The sequence below is a fragment of the Eptatretus burgeri genome, chromosome 17 (assembly GCF_056783735.1).
Source record: "Eptatretus burgeri isolate ZD-2024b chromosome 17, Ebu_testis_v1, whole genome shotgun sequence".
NCBI lineage: Eukaryota > Metazoa > Chordata > Myxini > Myxiniformes > Myxinidae > Eptatretus > Eptatretus burgeri.
This window is the reverse complement of record NC_140977.1, coordinates 36,631,548-36,641,437: the sequence shown is the minus strand read 5'-3', so window position 1 is coordinate 36,641,437 and position 9,890 is coordinate 36,631,548. Positions and strand designations below refer to the sequence as shown.

Genomic DNA, 9,890 nt, shown 5'->3' with positions numbered 1-9,890 from the left:
GTGTGGCATGGGGTGGGCATCTCAGACATCCTCTTCCACCCACATTCCCAACCCCACCCCTCCTCCCCTGGTCCACCCTCCTCCTTCATTCAACAACAAAACAAATTCAATCGGACAATCCAGTTTTTTCTGATGAATTTAAAATCGGGAAACTTGGACTCTGCTCAGGTTTCGCTGGTGAATTGCACAATCACCCGATTGACTGTAGAAAAAGGAATGCCAAGGTTCTGAGCGATCTGACTCCACCTTCTGATTGGCCAACAATTCGTCCTCTTTGAAAATCGGAAAGTTTGTGTATTCCCTGGGTTCGAGGCATAATTAATTGTCGTACAAGACCCAGGAACTCGTTTCTGCAAATAAATAGTCGAATATTATTTCAAATCACTGAGTTAAACTGTGTTATACAGATGAAATTAATAAATTTAAGGCGTCTACTTCTGTCATGTGTACAGCAACACCCAATCATGTCTCTCGTCCGTAATTGGAGGGAATAACCAATCAGCTCTCACCTCATCAATTACCCCCAGGGGGCTAGGATTTCAATAAGTCAACACCCATGTTCTTCCAGCCAAAGAAACCTGTATAAAGCAGCCAAGAAAAGCTACACTAGGTAAACCCTTTGCTCTTTCAATCCTGACCCGGGTTCCTCCACCAGTTCCATGTTGGAGGAGGTATGAATTAAGTATCACGTTAAATTAGCATGGTTCATGTGTTTGCATGGGTTAAAACATTTTTTGTCACCAAGGGCCCATTAGAATGAAGTTTTGCTGTTCTTATGTATGCCGTGAGGGGTGGTATAGTTGATATTGGTATTAAATCGGAAGGTGTTATTCCAGGGCCTATTGTCCTCTCTGTGAACCAGGCATAGCACCCAGGCAAGGTAAGGAGAAGGGTGAATATGGGATATGTCGGCAGCTCGTGTTTGGGCTGATAAACCTCCCAATGAACACACAGACCACATTAACTTCTTGTTTGTGCCGATAAGCCCTCCTCCCATACGGAAACATGAGCCACGCCCGTGCTCTGGGTACAAGGCATCTGGTGGGGTGCCAGCCATTTTGAGGACTCGTGAGGACGCGCTGCCATTGGCGCACTGCAAGGCATCGCGTCATTGGTACGGATGTCATCGGTGAGGATACTATGTCCGTGTGGCATCACCACAGAGAACACTTTATCAGGGCGTTCAGGGCAGGGCGTTCACTTTATCACAACCATCGATGCAGCAATATAGACAAACACATACTTGCAGGAAGGGGGAACATTCTGCCACCACTTTATTCAAAATACAAATACAAAGTTTTAGTGGTTTTGCTGCTTAATTTTGTTATACTACATCAGTAAAGGAGTCCGAATGCCAATTTTCTTTACGCTGATCATATTATAAAAGTATACATTGGGTTTCACGATTGATTGCTTTATGCATAACATACTTGGAAAAGAACCAGCATCATAAGAAAGAAAGGGAAAGATACAGTTTTTCAGCTCATGAAGAAAACAAGAAGATGCTGTTTATTGGTCAAAGTTTGAGAGTTGACTCGGTTGATCTGGAAAATGAATCGGAGCCGTTTCCACACTCAAGAATTGTACAAATGCCAAGTCATGCTGCTGCCCTTGTCTGTTGATCTAATACTCCCAGAATGAAGTGTGGCCTGCACACTCAGCTTTTGCAATCAGAAGACCAGCCTGATCTCCTTTCACGTACTTTCCATTGGGTGCACGGATGGCGATGCGGCTCAGGGCGATGAACTCGAACAGGAAAGGTGTGGCCCCTGATGCTAGGCCCACAACATTTCCAGGGCCTATTGACCAAAACTTGCCGTTTGATGCTGCAGACAGTGGATGTTAAACGTATTTTTATGCTGATGTTACTGCAGACAGTGGATGTTAAATGTATTTTTATGCTGATACACATTAAAATTATTATTTATTAGCAATGTATAACTGCAATCTATATATTACTAAAACTCTCATCTTGTATGTATGTATGTTCCCGAAATACAGCCAAAAGGGTACACAATAGCGCAAAAATGTTAGGGCCACCTTACTCACCATTCTCCTGTGATGTGCAGTGTCAAGTTTCGTTCAAATTGGGCAATGAAAAAATGATTAAAAAATCAATTCCCGATTCAGTCAAGTGCTCTTCGGGAGAATTTGATCAATGCAAACAACCTCAGCGGTGTAGGTCGCTGGAGCTATCTTTTTTTTCTTGAAATGATTTATTTTAAAATCTCAAACATTTAATAAAGACAAAGAACGATTTATTTTTAAGCATAAAATAAACATCGCCATTTTGATCGAAGACGTCCGTGTTCATTAATAAATAAAATTGTGTTGAGAAGATTTCGCACAATAATTTCTTTGACTTTCTTTTCTCCGTTTTTTTCACATTGACGCGCAATATCAAGTTTCATTCAAATCGGGCAACAAAAATATTTAATAAAAAATCAATTCCCGATTCAGTCAAGTACTCTTCAGGATTATTTGATCAATGCAAACAACCTCAGCGGTATAGTTTGCTGGAGCTATCTTTTTTTTTCTTTCTTTTTTTAATTTTTGGAAATGATTTTTTTTATCAACCGCTGTCACAACAGGAACCCAACGGGTTCAAGGGTCGTCTCGTACTTTATTAAAACTCGGAGGATTTTCGACTCATGCTGTTGAAGTGCAAGTTACTGTTATTGCTGAGAATAAAAAGGTCTCTTTTACTGAAAACCCAGGTGACTCAAAAACGACCTTCGGGTTGTAGGCAATTTGCCTGCCAGGCCTATTCTACATGTGGTGCCGGTCCACACTTTGTGGTTCACCTTAAAAGAGCAGGTTTTGGGTCACTGATGACTTCGCGTGATTTGAAGGTTGGAATCACATTAATAATCGTTGGGCAATTATTTTCTTACATTTGAAACTCAAAATATGCTAAAATTAACTTTAAGTCAAAACTTTTGTCAGTGATCGAAAAACAGACCGGAATTTACCGAAGAAGCTATGACATCACGTTCTCCGAAAACTTCATGAACATTCGGAAACAGCGTGTGAACAATGGCGAGATGCGAATCAGAAAGTGATTTCAGCGGCGATGAAATTGAGTGTTTTCATTCCGATTATTGCCGAGGACGAGTCGGAGGATGATGGGAATTTATACTATGGAGTTTCTGGCCCCGAGCCATATAAATTTGAGCCACTTGCAAGTGCCACAAAACGGCCTATTTCGTGTACAAGTGGCAGGACTGACTGTCCGGCAGTTCACACTGACAGACTCCACCAGACAGATTGGTTTGTAGATTTTCATTTTCTTCGATGCATAAAATAATGTAAAGTTTGATTCGTCTGTGACTTGATATAATAATTTTTAACCCTCTAGTGACGAGTCACTCAAGAGTCAGAAATAGAATGAATCGATGATGGACCCAAATATATTATACACCGTAGCCTTGACGTTGAAGTCTTTCTGACAGCTGAGCTTGACCCCAGTGAAAGTGAACAGTTAGAACAAACCCCAACTTTCAATAGACTGTTGGGCATATAAATACCAAAACATGTTTAGCCTCAATGGGAAATATTCTACCAAATTTAGAAAAAAAAAGTGGAAATTGATCAATTTTTTACAATTGAAATGAAATAGCCCAATTTGCTGATGCTGTTAAAAAAGTAATTTAATCAACAATAAGTTGATTTGTTGAGAATTTTTTTCATGCTTTTGTTTTTCAGAAAGTTTATTTATGTGTTTTTCCATGTACTCTTTAAGAATACATTTCAACGTTTTTCTCACTTAAACTCAACAATTGATTCTGTGACAGAGCAGTATCTGGAGAACTTGTCAACCAACAACTTTTATTCATAGAGTGGTGATCGGATGTGTTTAAGCCTTCGTAATCCTCGGTTGTGAAATGGTCACCACAAATGACAAGTCTATCCAAAGGGTCCTCTTTATCCGTTTTCTTTGGGGGGAAATTTGCCCGTTTTATTTGTACAAATCTTATCCACTGCCGGCGAATGTTTGATTCCTTCGGGAATCGGTGCGAGCGATTACCCGTTTTCCAGCCATTTTCGCAAAACATGACGAGACACGTACGACGCATGATGTACAAATATCCAAATAACTTTGTTCTACAATAATTCAAAATAAAAAAGGATAATATAGACAGTTGCAGGCTCAAAAAAAGTGAAAGAATGGCCCGCTGAACTGGACACTTCTTCAATGAGCGAGTGAGCGCCGCTTTTTTTTGGAGAACGTGACGTCAACATCCATATATGGGCACGCGGCTGTTTTTTTTTCAACAGCCTCGAGAAATAACAACTTCGGAGTTATATTTCATTAATTTTCCCAATAGTTAGGCAACCACAATAGTTTGCATCAAACTATTTAATGCACATATAATCATATTGATAAATTTTCAGAACATGTTTGGTGACCCGCAATCTGCTCTGTAACGTTTCGAATAGAATTATTATTATCTAAACTTGGTAAACTTTCATACCTGAGCAACATTTACTCAGATCTTGTTCCAAGTACCTGGTGTGTATGAATAATAGGTGACACTTTAGGAGAGCAATGGACTGTATTGGAAAATCGCACAGCATTCAAAACAGACAGGTGCAATCGCCAAGCTCCGTACCCAGCATGCATTGTGCGGTACCCACCACCAACATCCCTCTCGGCATCCCCTGCTGGTTGTAGTGCCACTACATGTAAGAGCACCACATGTAACAGATCTTGCACTTTATTTCATGTCGCCGTTGTTAACCATATTTGCATTAAGCACGTGCTACACATGTTGTTTTATCTCAGCGGATTAGCATCAAGAGCTCGCTCAAGACCCATTTAAGCAGAGAAACGCAGTGTAAAGCAGAATTGGATGAAAACAAGGCAAAAAATACTTCGTATAGGTACAACTAGAAGCAGGGCCATGGAATCCATCATCGTAGCTGACATGAAATCCTTTCTATTCTCCAGTGGCCTCATCTCAGATCATCAATTTGGATTCAGACCAGGTCACTCCACCTTGGATATGCTGCTTCTACTCTCCCAACAATGGATGGAGGCCCTTGATGTCGGACTTGAGAACAGGACCATATCCATAATCATGTCTTGTGTTTTCGATACAGTCTGGCATCAGGTCTTGCTACCCAAACTGTCTGCCTCTGGAATCCAAGGCCATCCCCTTTATCCATTTGCTGATGACTCCACCCTCTGCCGTGACATCCGTCGTACTTAAGATAGACATGCATCAACTTCTTCACTCTCTTCAGACCTTGATAAAATCACAAGTGAGTCAAACACTGGAAATATGTCTTTTATTCCTGACAAATCGCACAGTCTCACAATCTCTCTGAAAGAACGACAATGCAAACCCGAGCATCGACTTTCTTTGCTATCCTCTTCAGGAAGTTCATTCACTCAAACTCATGGGTCTCACAATCAGCCATGATATTTCTTGGGCAAACCAAATTTCAAAGTGGGCCTACAAAGCCGGCCGCCGACTGGATGTCCTGCACCCTACAAAGTCCTTCGTTGCACATCTGAACTCCTATGCATTTGCAGGGCCATCATCTGCATCTTGATGGTGTACTGCTATCCCCTCTGGGTTGCCTCCACTGCTTCAACTTGCTTAGCTTGACCCTATGGAAACCAAGCACTTCAAGTTCATTTCGAATCTCCCACGTTGAAGCTGCATCATGGTGGCGTATCACTTTCCCATCACAGACAGGTCCGTGGTCTCTCTGCCCTCCACTGCGTCCTTTCTGATCTTGCACCTTTTGTTCTGTCCGGGGTGTGGGTGGGGGAGTGGTGGATGGGGGTGTGGGTGGGGGAGTGGTGGATGGGGGTGTGGGTGGGGAGTGGTGGATGGGGGTGTGGGTGGGGGAGTGGTGGATGGGGGTGTGGGTGGGGGAGTGGTGGATGGGGGAGTGGTGGATGGGGGTGTGGGTGGGGGAGTGGTGGATGGGGGTGTGGGTGGGGAGTGGTGGATGGGGGAGTGGTGGGTGGAGGAGTGTTGGGTGGTGGGGTGGTGGGTGGTGGAGTGGTGGGTGGTGGCGTGTTGGAGTGCTGGGTGGTGGGTGGGGGAGAGGTGGATGGGGGTGTGGGTGGTGGAGTGGTGGGAGGGGTGGTGGAGGGAGGGAGTGGTGGGAATAAATAAACACAGAGGGTTGATTGAAGATGGGGAAGATTGTGAAGAGCAAGGGGTCAGATAGGAAAACAAGATGTCAGGTAAGGAGAAGAGTAAAATTGAAAGATATACTGTTGTTGATTCTCATTTCCCTGAAGTGGTTTTCAGGATCCGATTTGATAATTTTCCAGGGATGGGGGGGGGGGAGAATAAAATTGACAAACATCATGGGGTTTATTTTTTTGTTGTTGTTATTTCTGACTTTTACGACTCACAAGCTATACATAACAAGTGCCATAATGCTGAAAAGTCAAATTACAATTAAAAATAGCCCCATAGGGGACAGACAGTTATTTCCCCAACAGGCGGGGTGAACATGAGGGATTAGGGGAAAGGGGCCTTAACCCCTCCCTTGAAGTGGTACATGGGGGGCATAACTTAATTTTACAGCATGGTCCTTATGTTTCATGAAGAGTTTGGTCTGCATCTGACCGTCAGTTTCTCATATTTTAAAATATATTACCTGAATTTGAGGCGAAAGCCCCCCTTTTCAGCCTTTTATAGGGGACAAATGCTGATGGAGGAGAATAAGGGACAAATGCTGATGGAGGAGCACAACCCCATGAGACCTTACTGTTCTGATGTATCGTACCAAATTTGGTCCATATTGGTCTTGTAGTTTGTGAGGAAAATATGTTTTCGTGAATATGAGGGATTAGGGGAGGGAGGCCGTTCCCTCTTTCTGGGGGAGATATGGCCATAGGGAGCACAACTTAAGATTAGGGCATGGTCCCAATGCCTCTGGCGAGTTTGGTCTCGATCTGTCTGACAGTTTCTCAAAAGAAGACTTTTGAATAAAATACTAATATTTTGGGTAAAACTCCCCTTTTACCCCTTTTACAAGGGACACGGATGGGGAGCACAACCCCATGAGGCATTGCTGTCCTAATGTATCGTACCAAATTTGGTCCATAATCGGTTGGGTAGTTTGTGAGAAGACATTTCAGTCAAATGTTAACTGACTGATGGACGGACGGACGGATGTACATGTACGACGTACGGACAGACAGCCGGTCACCGAGACCCACTCGATGAGCGTATTTCGGAGAAATAACCTAAAAATATGGCAAATACATTTCTCACTGGAAAAAAAACAAGAAGTAATGAAACAATAATCTTGGATCTATTTAAGCTCCACATGTTCAGGTTCAAAACTTATAAAACACTTGAATCAAAGTATGACAGGACAATAAGGGATATTTATTTTAAAATGTCGGATCGAATTACACCAACGTAATGACAAAGTCGTACGTAGTCGATTTAAATTGGTTAATTTGCTCTGCTTCATAATGTCACAAACAGTTTTATGACGTCACAATAACGGATAAGTGGAATCCCATCCGATCCACTTTATTCACCCGAACAGCACGATTCGGATCCGGTGCAACCAAACTCCATAACATTTTTTTTAAGTCATGTTTACCACGACGTCCTGCTGATCTTGTACTCTTTTGGTGGTTCGATCAAGATTTTTAAAATCAGTTTGTGCTCAACACAGATGCAGCATACATTTATCATTTTTAAATGTCAGATGTTAAAACTTCACCAATTCAATCACTGTTAATACAAAAACCTTTTGACAGGGGTGGGGGATAAATTTACCCCCCCCTCCCCAGGCCAAGGATCGCAATGTCAAACCAGAGCCAGGGAACTCCCTCCCCACCCCTCCCCCCCCCAATCAAATCGCACCCTGCTGGTTTGTATAAAATATATTGAAACAAAGAAGGAAATCTAAAATGTGCAGAGAAGATTCTCAGGAGTGTTGCGTTCACTTACTGTGACTTCAGATTCAATGCGGAAAGCACGCAATGTCGTGAAGAACATCGCACAGGCGAAATTGCATCTTCCCCTGGTTCTGTGTTCAGTATTGGGGTTGACGACCCAGCGATGGCCAGGGAAAGGAGCAGCATGCTCACTATCAGCAACTTCATGGTCCTGCAGACATATTGGATTGGGTTTTGTGATGCAGGTATCCCATAGATTATTGTCATTTTGGAAAAACAACCAAAGTTTGTATAACATCGAAGCATACTTCAAAAATACGTGTTACCCACTGATGTCAAACAAGAAAACCTGTTGTTTCCAGTGTTGAGGAGGTTGTCTTATTTGATTGAGTGGTTTGAATTTGAGGGACTAAAAAAAAAAGTGCACAAAGGCAAGGGTCATGGAAAAGCTCGAACATAGAATTGATCAAGATGCATCACAATAAAGGGAACAATGCAAGAGGGAGAAAACACCGACAGCAAGGTTGAGAGACAAAATAGAGGGAAACTTGGATAGATGAGGGATATGGGGAGGATTGAGGGGTTGAGAAAGATGCACAGAGTGAAAAAAGGTACTTAGAAAAGCAAACTCTCAGGAATGAAGCACATGAAAGGTGGAAAGAGTAGGGCATGAGGAAGGTTATTGTGGATAGCAAAGATCATGATTGATTTTGGATTGGGGATGATCTGAGATGAGGGTGAACTGGGGTCTTGAAGGCGTGGAGGGAAGAATGAGATCGAAAAGAATGTGCAAATTGCTTCCACAGTCTGGAGAAAAAACAAAGAGGAAAGATGAGTGGAGATGTGTAGTGATTCTTGACTTTGGGAGTTTCATCGGAACAGGGTTGCTGGTGGACCATGTGCACCCTGCAGAAATCTGGGGCGCAGAAATCGCAAAGGGTAAAAAAAAAACCAGAAAGGAGGAGGTGGAAGATAGAGAGACCACCAACCTGTCTGCGATGGGAAAGTGAGAGGTCCATCGACTCAGCTTCATGGCGGAAGACTCCAATAATCTTGTCGGCCTTGGTTTCCATGACGTAAAACTAAAAAAAAGTGTCAAGCAGGGGCACCTACCCAGAGGGGAGAACAGTGCTCTATTAATCTGAAGATGAAGGCCTTGTATGTGAAGAGGAGTTGCTGTGTGCCAAGGAAGGATTTTGTTGAGGCTCAATGGGATCATGAGGTTGTAGATGAGCGTCCCATCCTTGTTTTCAATCACTGCTTTTGGTTCACGTTTCCATGAGATTTTTTTGAACTGGGATATCAAACCAAGCTGTTAGGTCAACGACCAAGATGGCTTTACACCAAAGAGGTCAACGATTGACCGTATCCTTGTTCTTCGGGTCCTCACCGAACGCATGTCGGAGCGTCGATCACCCTTTCAGTTGAGGTATGAATACGTCGATGTATTTGAGAGAAAACTGTTCATTATCCATCATACGTGTACACGGAGAGCACCAAACCACCATGAACACCAATTGTGTAATTGAAGAAGCCCGGAGAGTGCCGCTCTACCAGAGTCGGTTATATCACTCTCTTATATAGTCGGTTTTATTTTTGGACAAATGCTTATCTCGCAATTGTCCTTTCTTTCAACCTGAACAGCTGCCTTTAGCAACTGGCTTATGTTCTTCAACAACCATGAATCAAGCAAAATAACGAGGAAGCAAAGTTACTCCCTAATGCTTCTAACAGCATTCTTGCGGATTACTCAAGATTGACCCCATCCTTATCTTCTACACACAGCATTCCAATGTTCCTTTGTGAACATCAAGCAGGAATATATTTTAATTAACTGCAGGCGAGTGAATTGAGTTGGCAGAACCAAAGCTTTAACAAAGGTACGAATCCCAAAACGCAGACGAGAGTTTCGGCAGGGGCTGCTTGCAGCTTATGTTGATCTCTGTAAAGCGTTCGATTCAGTGAATCGGGATGCCCTCTGGAGGATTCTTGGCCTTCGTGG

The 9,890-nt window shown here is 42.9% G+C and overlaps 1 long non-coding RNA gene across 1 annotated transcript; it reads right to left on the bottom strand.

The window, feature by feature from the left end:
• Positions 1-551: 551 nt before the first annotated feature.
• Positions 552-9,862, bottom strand: LOC147009760 (uncharacterized). The gene is made up of 3 exons (XR_015052635.1): positions 9,002-9,862; positions 7,941-8,099; positions 552-1,826 (listed from the first exon to the last, which is right to left on the bottom strand). It is a non-coding gene; the product is annotated as an uncharacterized LOC147009760 (long non-coding RNA).
• Between the last annotated feature and the right edge of the window lie 28 nt (positions 9,863-9,890).